We start from the raw sequence: 14852 nt of genomic DNA on the forward strand, positions 1-14852 counted from the left end.
CCAAGTTTCTTCCAAGGTGAATATTAGCCAGCTGCTTCTCTGCTCTGAAAATCTCAAAAAAAAAATACAGGAAAACTAGTCTGATAAAGACCTCTTGCTTTATGCACATTTATTTTAAAAACCCACCCTGTTTTTTCCTCCCAAAGTGTGACTTAATGCTTTTTAGTAATATGTCTATTGGAGCATGGATAATTTCCTTGTTGTTTGTTCAAATGTGATGGACCACATGGACATCTTGTGTTGCTTTGTAGAGCCTCTTCTGGCATTTAAAAGAATTACACGCTTAGATATTTCTAAACCAACCTTCGGTATTCGAAGGTGCTTAGGATATGGAAACTGACAATTGGTACAAACTGGTTGGGGAAAGCCAGACTTAGAACACTGCACAGAAATATGACTCTTTTTAATGGCTTTTGCTTCTCTTAATGTCAATGAATGCAGCAGTTTTGCATTTTAAACTTTTTCTCCTAAGTAAGTCCCTACCAGACAAAAATATGCCTATAACTTGTATTTTTTCTGATTGTGTTTTGTCTATTTCTTTTCTGAGTTGAAAATGAAAGTGGCATGTTGAACATTAGAGGGACAAAAATTAGCATGATCTGTCAAATCAGCGTACTGAACAAATGTTAGGAAGAGAAGGCTGGCAGCATGTTTCTTGCATTGCTTGATAAGGATTCCCTTCATTCCTTGCTGTCAGAGTAAATCTTTTGGTTTATTGCTAGGCTTCTGCAAATCTGGTTTGAAAGCACATTGGGGCATTGTGCAGTTCAGTGACCATTAATGATTGCCATTTGAAGTTCACTAAACTTCTGGTGAATGGATAGGAGTGATATAATCAGCAAGTTGATGGACATACAAAAAAAGTCAAATCCCTTTACATGATGATGTTTGTTATCAGCTGGCTGAAACTCTTCGTTGTGCTGTACCTGCTGCCCTTGAGACAAATAAATTATATTTTTGCCATTCATTTTGGGCTATCAGGTTCAGCCCATTAGAAGCCTTCATTTTATCATGTGTAATCCACTTTGACATGCAGACAGAGAGGAATATAATGTCTGTTTCAGGGCATAGCTTCATGGGTTCATACGTTTAATCAAACTTTTGATGTTTTATTATCACAGGGACGAGGGTAGCACGCAACATCAGAACCAGATCATATAGGTAAAACAGTAAAAATCAGGGCTAACATCATTTAAAAACAATTTTCTTATCAGCTGTAGTTGCCCAAATGAAACTCTGTAGGAAGGAACTAAGAGCTCATTTACTTGGTGGTATGCAGAGAGCAAAATTTGGCTGTGTCCCACAACACTCATGTTTCTGGACTGCCTAAGGCTTGAAAGATCTTTCACAGTGTGCAGAAAAGTTTTTGCATGTCTCTGGCAATAATGCTGGGTTATTATTACATCTTCTTATAACAGTTGCTTCATGTCTGAGACAGGGTGAAATAGAAGGGAAATATCTTGTGATAGGTATTACCAAGCTGCTTCCGTGTGTGAGAATGTAATTAGCACTGGTTGGTTGTATTTAATTCAGATGTATATGGGTATCTTGCTGGCAGGACCAGCTCGCTATTTTGTTGTGCTTGATGAAAATGGTTTTTACTTTGTCTCCCCCACCCCAACATGTTACATATCTATCATAGCCCAGATTTTTGGGATAGCAAGGTCTGAGGCAAAGGAGGAGTCATATTCTTCCCTTCCTCCCCAGATTTTTCTAGCTAAGGTTCCTTTTCTTTTCCCAATAAATAATTGAATGGATGCTTATTCCATTTGTTTGTATGGAGTGAGGGAAAGTCACTGCTGTTGGGAAGACCTAGGGAGAGAGGGGGACATGGCACAAGAACCTAGAATGGTAAAGGAGGGAAATTATATTTCCCCAGATGATTATCTTGGTAGCAGGGTTAGGCTGGACCAGGCTGTACTACTTGTATGTAGCAGGCCACTGAAGAAGGGGTTTATTGAGCCACATCTAATGTTCAGACAACTTAAAGGTTACTTCCTATAAGATGAATATCCTGCTGAAATACAAATTCATTGTTGGAAACTGCATGTTGTATAAATATAGGATGGGCACATGTGTATATTTGCTTCTGGTGCACACAGTAGAAAATACCTTTTGGTTTCCTGTCATACATGTGCACATCAAAAAAGATGTGAATTCTTGACATATGCAGTAGTGTACTGGAGGGATGCTCAGATCCTCCTACATAGAAATTTTATCTTGTGGAAAGCAGCCCTAAATAATTGGAAGTATAGAACTATACAGTTTAGCACAACCTCATTCATTCCAAATCCATCCAAAATATTAAAAAAACCAAAGAAGATAGGCAGTAGCAGAATGAATATGTGTATGTAGTATTGTATCAGGTAGTCCAGCTGTTGTGTGAATATTATGAATACGTATTACTGAGAAATTCATTTAGCTATGATTCTGGTAAAAGGACCTACCATGTGGGTGCTTATGTTGATGAAATCCTTTAGCCTGTATGCCAAGGTTTGTCTTGGTTGAGAAGCCATAGATAGCAGAACATAGTCTTACTTTGCTGTTTAGTCTGGGAGACAAAATATACAAAAAAAGGGATTAAATTACATATTTCTTTAAACAAGTACAACAAAATGCCCTTCACCAAACCAAAACCATCTTTATTGTTCTCTCTATCTAGCTTGAAGTGCACTGCATTTGGGAGCTCTGTTTTCATTAAAAACCAGGCACCTGCTTTTTGCTCTTAATTGTTTTTCATTCTTTACAGAAAGGCAGGAAAGTGGCTCATTTCTCATAACTTTGGATATCCTACTGATGGCAGTTGCTGTTGTATCAAAAGGATGTTCCCGCGCTCAGTTGTTATAGCTGGGGTACTTTCGATAGGCCAGTTTTGGTGTGTAAGTGAGGTGAGTGAGCTTAAGTGGGAATAGCAACAATAGCTCCTGTTGTAAGTTAGCATGCACAAAATTTAAAAGTTAACATATATTTCAGATCAAGGTTAACAACAGCCGGATATACATGTGCAAGAACTGGTTTAATGTAGGTCCTTACAATGGCAGATAGCAGCAGCAGTGAGAACAAACCCTGCTCATAGGTTTCTTTGTTGTCAGAATTTTTGCTTTGCTCTGCCTGCAAATGTTTCTTCTCTGCCAAACCACATTGGCTTCTTGCTGACATTTTTAATGTCATGGAATGATCTTGTATCATTTGTGAGGACTCAGGGCAAGGAGTTTATCGTGCTCTTTGCCTTGACGAGATTGATATTGGGGAGGGCTGCTGGGAAGATGGATTTTATTAGAATGTCCCTGCATATCAAATCTCTCCTTAAACCTGCTCAACGAGCAGCCATTGAGATAGTCACTGAGCACTGTTGACTGGTTCCCCTGCCGATGTCAGAAGCTATGATTAGTAGAGGTGCTGAGGGTCAGAATTAAGGTATGTTAACAAAGTTGTGTGCTCTTGGTTGGTGGTGCCCAAGCCTAAACAAGCCAAGGGTCTTGCAGGTCAGGGCTGAGGAAGCATATACGGAATGACAAATGGCTGGAATAGTAGGGACCAGTGGGCAGCAGCTGGAAGCATGCAGATCATATAGAGACATGGGGTAAGCCTTAGAGAGGAAAATGAGACTGCATAAAGACTATAGTGTACTATACTCATCAACTTTTTTCAGACTTTGGCTTTGTCTACTTAGTGAGGATTTTGTGCTATGCATTCATTGCTTCTGCAAAAATAGAGGCATTTGCGTGGGCAAAAGAGTATTCACACAGGAGTTTTCTGCATGTTTTCCTCTGTCAGCCACCATTTTCCTTGCACCCCTCCCCCCTCCTGCAGCACTGGAGGGGGTTTTGACCCTCAAAAATTCCTCCAGTGGCAGAGTGTAGAAAACACCAGCCTTCAAGGGCTGACTGCAGGAAATGGTTCCCATGTGAGTTCCTCCTTCAAAAAAGTGTATCTTCCATCCAAAGGCATGCTGTTGTGCTTGGACTCATTTCTTTCCAAAACCATCGTGTGAGAGAGAGCATAATGAGGATGGGAAAAACCTGGAAAATGAACACTTAGAGGATGGCATTGTATGGATGTTCTAAATAAAAGCACTTCGGGTGCCAAAACAGAAAAATGTCCGTGTGGCAAGGCCTGCCTCTGCACAACTGCTCATTGGGTGTCTTTTTGGTAGCAAGGAAGAGAGAGTGACAGCATCAAAGTGTGAATATGCACTAATGTGCTCATGTGCATGTATCAGTTTGTTGAGGCCTACACTCAGTTGGATGAGATGGTTATACTTTATTAGTAAGCTCTGTGCTGTAACTTCTTTAGATCAGGGGCCCACCTCTCTTGCTTTAATCCATGAAGTGCCAAGAACATTGATGATGCTATATAAACGATTGGTAGCAGTGGTTGCCATGTGAGAAGATGCAGCTCTTTAGTCTAAGTAATGAAACTACAACTTTGATTAAGACTTCAGGAGAAGCAAAGGGGATACTCTCATACCGGAGAAGTAAAGTGACTTTGGACCTCTCTCTTGGGCAATATCTGCCCAGTCAGGAGCTTTGGGTCCAAAGTGGCAGAAAGCAGGAAGAAGAGCTGCAGTGCGGTACACATTATAAATCAAAAATTGAGATGTATAGAGCTCATGAGTACATTTGCTGATGAGGATGCAGGGCCAGAATCTTTATGGTACTAAAAACAGTTGATGCTGTCATCAGTTGTTATTTTAGCATCAAAGACAACACCAGTAGCATGTGTACTGGGTCCAGCAACCTCATTAGAGCCAGTTTGGTGTAGTGTTTAAGAGCACGGGACTCTAATCTGGAGAACCAGGTTTAATTCCCCACTCCTCCACTTGAAGCCAGCTGGGTGACCTTGGGTCAGTCATAGCTTCTAGGAGCTCTCTCAGCCCCACCCACCTTACAGAGTGATTATTGTTGTGGAGATAATAATAACATACTTTGTGAACCGGTCTGAGTCGGTGTTAAGTCGTCCTGAAGGATGGTATATAAATCGAATGTTGTTGTTACTGTTGTTATTGTTATTAATGAATGTATCCATATGCTTTGCAAGATTGTGTGGTTCACTGGCAAGTCAGAAAGTCCCATAGAACAATGCAGACTGACAAGGTTAGTTACACATTGGACATTTTTTGTGTAAAACTGCGTTTATGCTTGTGTAAGTCCTTTTCATAAATCTTAGCTTGTTCTGTTGGAGTTGTCTCCTTAGAAAATGTGATGAGAAAATGTAATTGAAAAACAGATTTAAAGCTGTGGTACTGCTCATAGAAACTGTTGTTGCAGTTCTGTAATGCCAGCAGTTCAAACTGTATTGTTATACAGCTTGTTTGCATGTATTAAATGGCTTATTAAAGTATATATAGCAGAACTAGAAAAGGTATAGAGAAGAGCAACAGAAATTATGAGAAATATGCAGTACCTTCCATATGCAAAAAGACTGAAGTTTAGCACTCTCCAATAATATCAACTCTTCTCTATTACTGATCTAAACAGAAGTATATAAAATCATGAGCAGAGCAGAAAAAGTAACCAGGAAACAGACTTTTTACTCTTTCAAATAGTTACTGCAACCAGCGAACCTCCAATGAAATTAACAAGCTGCAGGTTTAAAACAAGCACATAAACTATTTTCACATAACACACTCTTTGTTGGACTCTTTGCTATCAGCAGTGCTGGGCAATAATAATAAAACCTTCTAGACCAAGTAATGGAAGATAAGAATATCAATAGCTCTTTATTAGAATGCCCAGGGCATCTATCCTAATGCTTGGGATGTCTCTAAACTTAAAAATGTTCGTGGTTGGGAGTGGATGACTCATGTTATATGTTTATATATATGTTATATAACTCTGTTAGGTATTTCCTCAAGCATCTTTATGTAGCCTTTTGTCAGGGATAGGACATAGATCTAGAAAGTAAGATTCAGATCCAGTAGCACCTTAGAGACCAACAGAATGATGTTGGCCTGGCCAAGGATGGGCTGCATTTATGTAAATATACCGCTGTGTAAAAAATAATGCAAACAAGGTAGCTGGTGCATGCATGGAAGCTGCTAAACTCTCTGCTTTTGTTCTCAACGTAACTTTTAAAATATGAGTCTGTTCCAGAACTTGATTCTCACGTAAACAGTCTGTGGGAGTGGAACCACAGTAGAACCAGCACGCCATGTTATTGTCATATGCATGATCTGGCTTGCTTGGATTCTGTTGGGACCTCTTCCCTCCCAAAACATTGAGACTGCCAATTGCCCAGTGTTGCTAGGGGCAAGGGCTTAGAAGGTAAGTTTTGGCCAGAAGACATGCCAAGTTTTAGCACATCCCTACTTGCCATGGTACTTGTATATCTAAACCATTTCTGGCATACACAGCAGTCACAGATAGGTTGATCAAGCAGCAAAGATGACTAGGATGGTCAGATATGCCCCCAGGCGTCTTGCAAGGAGGGGGAACACAGGGAGCCCATGCAGCTGGTTAGACCCTAGTTGTGTCTAAGCAGGTGGCAAGCTGAGAAGGACTGACTCTGTAGCTCAGTTGAAAGCTGATGATGGGAAAGGGACACAGGATGTGACTAACATTCTTTTTTTTATCTGAGGCTCCAGCAAGGAAGGCAGCAGAGAGTAGGCCAAATTGTGAAATAAGAGGCTGGAGAATACTCAGTGGTCATGCTTACCTACACAGGGAATGCAGCAGTATATTGTAACTTCGAGTGTCTCAGAATTGGTACCGTATTTCTCGGTTGTTTTAGCATGCAATTTTGCAGGTTACTTCTTCAATCCAGCAGCTTCGCAGAGCACATGAGATCAGCTTAGTCACCCATGTGACAGCTAAGTGGACATCACTAACTGGCCAATCACAGAGAGACATTGGGTGTGTTGATCTGATCCAGAGGGGCAGGTGTGCCATTCTCTTTACCCCCTGGAAGGATGAACAGGGACAGCTTTGTACCACTTTGCCTTTAAATCTGTCACACAGCTGTCTGAACTCTGCAAATCCTTTCACTCTCTCCCTCGCCTTGTTAACATGTGTTGCCTTTGGGGTAATCAGGGAAAAAATATTATGTCCTTTTACAATTACCGGGTTTTGGAATATTAAAATGTCTCGCTGCATCGGCAGTGTTATTTTGATTGGTATTCTAACCTTTGACTAGCCCATAAAGCGAACCGCTCTTCGAGCCAATATTGCAGGACTGAAATTTAATTCCGAAATGATTCCAGATAATAGGGAGACAGATAATATATGCATGAAGGATATTATGTTTGGACTAAATGCAGCAGGGCCAGGGCTTGAGAGTTGAATAATAGCCCAGAGTGAGTTATAATCTGTGGGACAGAAATACCTTACTGTCAGGGCCAGGAGAGGAACTCTTAAATCAAAGAGAGAGAGCTAGCGAGTAGTCATCTGAGACAAAAAGGGCACCTAGGAGAGACCTTAAAGAAACTGGGCCTCTGCCGAGCTGCAGTATAGTGTGCAAGGGGACCATTTGGTTCTAGAGTCGCTAACTTGGATGTTTAAATATACATTTACAGATAAAAGTTGGGGGTGTAGCAGAGGAAGATGGGATTTGAAGCCATATCTGGGTGTTGATTCGTTTTCTTCTCTCTAACTGTCCTTATTGGTTTGATTAATAGTTTAATGAAAACCTGGAGTTGATTTATCATTTCTCTACATGAAGTTTGAGTCCTGGTTACCTACGGAATGCTCCTTCCCATATAAGCCCTTAGAATGGGATGTAGTACTAAAAGTTCCACCTGTGTACCAAGTAAGTTCTGGATGGTTGTTATCAGAGTTTAGAGTTCTCACTGACAGTGTGATAACCATTACCTCCTCACTCTTCAAAGGAGTTCCTCTGGGACCCAATTTTGGAGTTTTTTGACGGACATTGTGCAATGCCACTTTATTTAGAAAAGCTTTTTTTGGCCATGGCAAAGCTGTTGATTTTTAAAATGGCATTTATTTTGTACTAATTTTTTGTATGGCATATCTGGTTTTAGATTTTAAAAGAACTGTATGTATTTTATAGATACTGATTTTATTATTGAACATATTAAATTACTGATAGCTGTTTTGCTCAGCTTTGAGGTGGATTTTGAATCCAAAGAAATAATAATTATATAGGCATTCGGCATGTTGAAAAAATTGTGGAACAATTATGAGATTTTTAAAAACTCTTTAAAGCTAAAACTAAGGCAGCACCTGTAATGAAATAATCTTCTGGGAGAAAACACAAACAGGTAAGTAGCACTTCTCCTAGACAAGAGAATGGCAGTAATTCTCAGTGATTTCAGATGTTACTTCCAGCAGGACTATTCTGAGCACTTCTAATATTGTTATTGATATATTATAGGATGTACAAGAAAACTGGGGAAACTCCAAGAGAATTGGCAAGTCTACTGTATTGGGTCAAAAGCTGGGTGAACTGAGCTTTAATGTGTTTTAGTAGGTGATGGCTACTTTTCTCATTTTTAGATCTGTTACTGTCTTTGATAAACAATGATAATATTTATATGGCTTGCCTAAGACCACCTAGTAAGCACGTCAGAGGCAAGATTCTGCTCAAGGACTTCCTAACATATAGCTCTTCCTAATATATAGCTGCATTGAGAGCCAATGCTGTGTAGTGGTTAGAGCAGGGGTCCTCCAGTGTGGTGCTTGTGGGAAACAAAGTGCTCACCAGCACTTTTCCTGGTACCCACCAAGAGTTTCTAGAAAGTGGACAAGGCCTCAGGAATTTTGTCCAGTAGAGCTTCTAATTGGCCAGGCAGATTTTTAAAAAGTTGCTTTGGCTGCAGCTGCTACCACAGCACAAAGATCTTATCTGCATGACTGAAAATAAGTTGTGTGTATGCATGAAAATATTTCTAAACAATATGTTCATTTTAAAAGTCATTATTTTATTTTTGTTTTTAATTTTTTATATTTTATTAGTGTAAAAACATTTAAAAACCAAACAGGAGGGGAAAAAAAAAGAAAAAATTGCTTGCTATCTATAAAAATTTCCAAATATCTAAAAATAAGTCCATATGCAGTTGCCTTCTATATGCAAGGTCTTCAATCCAGTGATTTACAGGAGATGTATTTTTGTCTTTCCAATGTTGAAGTATACGTCTTTTAGGAACTGTAAGGGCACTGAGGGTACATTTCCCTTGACTCTTGGTTAGATTCCAAGAGTCAAGCAAGTAGTTTAACAATGCATTAACATCCTCAAAAATAAATGAGTTTTCTAGTACAAAATTAATATCACTTAATAATTTCTTCCCAAAAGGGCTGAATGACTAAACATGACCAAAGCATATGCTTAAGAGATGCATTAAGAGATGAATTACATTGCCAACAGTTAGACACCATGCTTAAACCTTTAGTAAAAAGGCTCTGTGGTGTCCAAAGTCATTATTTTGTTTTTGCACCCAACGCTCTGTGTCAGAGATGAAGGAGGCAGAGATGCTTCCTGAGAAAAGAGGCTTTACAGTGCTGCTGGCTAGTTCAGAGCATGCTTGTGCAGTGGGAAGCCTGTGTACCCCTTGCTTCCCTCCCTGTCTTCTTGCTTTCTCCTCAGTACAAGGCAAAGCAAGCTCCTGCACCTGCTGCCAGATCCAAGTGAGAGGGCTCTATAGAGAAAGATGGGTACGCCACTTGCCCTTCCCCTGCAGAACCCACTGAACACTTACCTGGCCAGTATTGTTGTGAGCTTTAGAAATCATCTAAAGCCCTTCAAATTTGCAAGGTGCATTGCTTATTTTTCAATCCTGTTTAGCTTAATTGAGAGTCCATTTATATGGACCCAACATAAAACTAACAGCTTTATTTTTTAAAACATGTTAGGGTTGCCAATCTCCTGCTGGGGGCAGGGGATCCCCTGCTCCCACCCCCTACCCCCTGCCATCGTTTACCTGGCTGGCAGGGGGAACGAGCCTCTCAAGGTGCACTCCTGAGCCATGCAGTGTGCTACTGTGCGTCACAGAAACCCAATCCAACCCTGGATTGGGCCTGAATTGGCCTGGATCAGGCCTCTGCGGCGCGCAGCAGTGCTCCTGTGCTCCACAGCCACCCGATCTGTGCTGAATTGGGGCCAAATTGGCCTGGATCAGGCCCAGATCAGGCTGCTGTGGAGCGCAGCAGCACTCCCACGCTCTGCAGTGGCCTGATTCAGGGAAAATAGGCCTGAATCGGGCCCAGATTGGGCCCAAATCAGGAGCGCTCCCAAGGTGGCCTGTGGTCCGCACAATGATGTCACTTCCTGGAAATGATGTCATCATGCAGGCTGGGAGCATGACCACAGGATAGCAGGTGGGTGCTGGGCCTCCCACCTCCTGCCCTGGGGGGTGGGGTGACCTGGCAACCCTATAACTTGTCCATGATGATTAAATAAAGTTTTTGGAGATGTAATGGTTGCATGTTTGAGACTGGATTAATATATGTGGTTGAATTAGATTGTGGAACAGGGCCTATCACTGTTGATTACTATCCCATAAAACAAAACTTCTGCAAGTAAAAAACATAGAGAGAAGTTCTAACCACTACAATGCTAGAGTTCAACTTCAAAGGAACTTTTAACATAGGGAAGCATCTTTTCAAAACATCTACTCTAATAAAGAGCTCTGGAGAACTTGAAAGCTTGCTCAGTACTTTGTGTCACAAGTTACACTTACAAGTCCTTAAATTTACTCTAGATACACAAAGGCTAGCTAAGTTTCAACAGTGGTGGGGAGAGACAACCCTACGTGCTCAGAGGTACTCTGATAATTTAAAAGGTTATAGTTACTATAGTTATATAGGTTATAGTATATAGTTATATCTAAAAGGTTATAGTTTTATAGTTATTATAGTTACATAGGTTATAGTATATAGTTATATCTTATTGTATGTGTTTGGTGGGGTGGTGCACAGGGTATACAGTATTAATTTGACTTTTGATTGATGGTAATTATGAATTAATGCAGAGTGAAGCCAAGATTGCCAGTAGCAGCTCTGTGCTGACCTGATTCTAGTCTGAAATTTTATCGGGTTTGAGCCAACTAGTTATGTGCAAATCTTAGATATATATCATAATTGAGGCTTTAGCTTTCTACATAAGTTCCTATGGTGCTTTTTCTATCTTGCATTCATTGTTATCTTGCATAAAAATTTGTGCTCTGTGCTTACAATACTGCTACTTGCCATCTGGTCTTGTCTATGATAGTTGATGTGCTGCTCCATAGGCTAATTGCATGATGCAGACCTCTGCCTGTTATACTTTCCTGAATGCTACTGCTGAAGTCTGTGGCTGTGCTGTGAAGTCTTGTAAACTGCAGTGTAGAGGTTGTTGGCAGTGATGCCATCAACCTTAAAGCATGCCTCTTTACAAACCACAAAGTATGACATCTTAACAGTGAGAGTCTATGCTGAAATACGAGCATTAAAAAAAAAGCCGACATATTTAGAAAAGGCCCAATATTCAAAACCAATACAAACCAAATAACGATCACTATCCAAGTCAAATCAAAATTAAAAAGAAATTCCTCTGTGGTTATCCAGCTCTCACCAGGATATCAGGATAGCTTTCCTGCGTCTGGATAAAATAGAGGAGACCTCTAAACCAGGGTAAGCTGGGTCTATGTTAACTAGGCTGTATCACAGTAGTGAACACAAATGCATTTCACACAGCTAGTTGTACTTCTGTGCTCGGGGTATAAGGTTGCCACCTCTGGGCTGGGAAATCCCTGGAGATTTTAGGGATGGAGCCTGAGGAGGGACTTTAGCTGGATATAATGCCGGAATCCACCTTCCAAAATAGCCATTTTCTCCAGGGAAGCTGACCTCTTTTGTCTGGAGATCAGTTGTAAATTCAGGAGATCTCTAGGCCCCACCTTGAGGTTGGCAGCCGTGCTAGGGTAACAGATGTGAGATGTGGATATAAACAACTGTAGCTTGGCTAGCCTCCCCTACCTACCAGACATGCTCCAGGAATCTCCTTCAACAGGACCAGCTTGTTGAATGTAAAGATTGCATTTACAGGCTTTGTCTAGACAGGCAGGCAGCTATAAGGACTGCACCCTCTCTGACCCTTGCGCTGGCCCCACTGGGCATACATCTGGAGGCAGTGGCAGGATGAGGGCAGGCAGTTGCAATGGGATCATGGCATGGCCAAAGGCGGCGGAGGAAGAACTCAGTGTTAGCTTTGGGGTGCATCTCAAACCCTGGTATCTGAGGCAGCCACCTAGTTCTCCTATATGGTTAGGCCATATAGAACAGAAAATAGAACTGGATATTTCAAACAATTTCCTCCAGTGTAAAATTGTCTAAGTAGTAGAGGTCTTGATTATCTGTACGTATGAGAAGTTGGCCTCAGCAAACTATTTGATCCCAATCAGAGTGAAAATATAAGGGCTTAAGTCTTTTTATGCTAAAGTAATCGCCATAAAAATATCTGAAGCAGGTGTTAGCGCAGCTCATGAAGGCTGAAACTGTCCAGATGGATCATGTTCAACAGATCCTTGGAGGTGCACATGCACCAGACTGGCAAATGCTTAAAATACGAAGATGGTAGTAAGGCTTCCAAGAGAGTACAGTTCGCTTTATGCATTGTTATGTGAAAATCCCAGCCCCTGTTTCTGAACACACTGCTAGCTGAGCTTTCTGAATTTTGTTTTACTTCACTGCCTGGAGAAAGTACCCATATACTGAAGATATGACCTAATTGGCAATAGAATAAGAGTTTACAGATTTGTTAATTTATGTATTGTTCTAGCTTTCTGTATTTTAGTGGAGATTACAGACTTCCTGCCAATAGCTCCTCAAATGCTCAAGGACATTATAACTTGGGATTTTGTAGAGCATCAGTAACATACTGCTCATCAGGTAGAAGGCACTTAACAAGGCTGTGGAAATTCATTCATTCATTCATTCATTCATTCATTCATTCATTCATTCATTCATTCATTCATTCATTCATTCATTCATTCATTCATTGTGAATTTAAGGATCAGCCTCTGAATGTTGTGTGTGGATTTATAACCTGCTGAAAATAATCAATCAGAAGTGGCTTTTGCCTGAATTGCATTAGCAATATATTGTTTAGAGCCAAATGGCTAGATCTTGGGAAATATGAGCCAAACGGCAGATCATCTCCAGATAGATGCCAACTATCTTTGCTTCTCTCTCATCTCCCTTATGCCATAGAAGTCCTTATTTTCCTTGCTACTGCTTTCCTGGATTTCAGTGTATTTTGAAATCAGCTGAGAGGTTGAAATGCTTGTCACATTCAACTGTTGAAAGAGACAAGCTTGACCTTACACCTGACCCTTCCTCCCCCGCAGTCAATACTAGAGCAAGACTGGAGAAGAAGGGATTAAAGGCAGGGCATGTCTTACAATAATCCTGCAACGTGGGCTGCATTCCAGGGCAGGTGAGAGCACAGAAGCTGTTACTGTGTGTGCTTTGGAAAGGTATGGGATGATCAAGTAAAATGAGGGAAAGGGAAGGCGTCTTGTTGGGACCAGTAACCTCTCCCTATTATAACTGGTCTTTAGAGCATGGACTTTAAGAGTTTCCTATCTTGGTACCTTGGCCATATAGGAAGATGGTACGTTTTTAAGTTAACCATCCCTATGCTATGAAGTGGGGAAAAGGAGAACCTCTCAGGGTTAGGAAAAATACTAAATGTTACCTCATTCACAAGCTCTTCTTTTGTTCCCCTCCTAACTTCTCAAGACAGATAGATAGAATTTTCCTACAATTCTAGTTGTGCTATGTCCCATTAGCCCTTTGCAGTCCTTGTTCCCTTGAGGAATACCTAATGACTAAATACATTTTGAGATTAAATAAATAAATATTGAGATTAAAGTATTAACAGCTTTTCCCCTGTGGCTTACACTGAGGAGAGTAGCGTGTTCTTCTATCTGTCTTTCCATCCTAGCAGTAATATTTCTGTAGTGCAGTTTCAGGCCATGAGGTCAGTGCTGTGTTTAGAACAGCCTCTCTTAACTGCAGAGATGAGCAGCTTCTGCTTCAAGGCCACTATAGTGTTTGTTGTATCTGGAAATGGACTGTTGGATGAAAAAAAGCCCTGAGGGATCCAGAGAAGAATCTAAAGTGTTAGTATCACTCTGTCCTAAGCAGTCACATGCTAGAGGCAACTGAAATAATGGGTGACTTCCAATATCCTTTCATGACTGAATAAATATGTCAAGCCACAGAGGCCAGGTTATTCAAATTGAATATTCAAATCAAATTGAATACATTTATTGGCTTAACAGCATACACGTGCACAGTCAGCAAGGAGACAAAAAAGAAAAAACAACCCAGCACTTAAACCATTCCTCTCCTCTTAGACGCACAACAAAGAAATTTAGCCACAGACTCAATGATCTCATGGTTATGGGTGGATAGTAAGAGGAGTGTCTTGCCGTTGTCAGATTGTCCTTCATAATTTTGGAGAAGAGGCTCTAAATAAACTGCGAGTTTCTCAATATCATATGGCTCTCAATATCATCCATTGGAACAGAGCCAATTAGACGAGAGCGGAAACTCTGACTTATTTCTGAGCGGAACTCAAGACCTGGTGCAGCATGTAGATGTTGTTGCACTACTTTGGAACAATTATCTATTAACTCGAACATTTATGCCAATGGAATGTTGCTCCAAGCATTTTATTTCAAAAGGGAACTTTACCAAAATGAAGAGAGTAATTGGAAGGAAACTGAAAGAGAGTAATAAGAGTAAAATACTTCCAGGAATCTTTTTTTAAATTTTAAAAATTTTATTAGTGCAAAACCACAAAAAAATAAAAAAGCAAACAGGATAGAAAAAAAGAGAAAATAGTGCTGGCTACAAAAACACTATTGGCAAATCTGTACATAAGTATGTATAAAAGCTTTCCAAATATCTAAA

General features: G+C 40.5%; 1 protein-coding gene across 1 annotated transcript in view; it reads left to right on the top strand.

Moving 5' to 3' along the window:
* Positions 1-14852, top strand: part of ERI3 (ERI1 exoribonuclease family member 3) — a 330943-nt gene that overhangs the window by 116054 nt on the left and 200037 nt on the right. The window lies entirely within an intron of this gene.

This window comes from Eublepharis macularius, chromosome 5 (assembly GCF_028583425.1).
Source record: "Eublepharis macularius isolate TG4126 chromosome 5, MPM_Emac_v1.0, whole genome shotgun sequence".
Taxonomy (NCBI): Eukaryota; Metazoa; Chordata; class Lepidosauria; order Squamata; family Eublepharidae; genus Eublepharis; species Eublepharis macularius.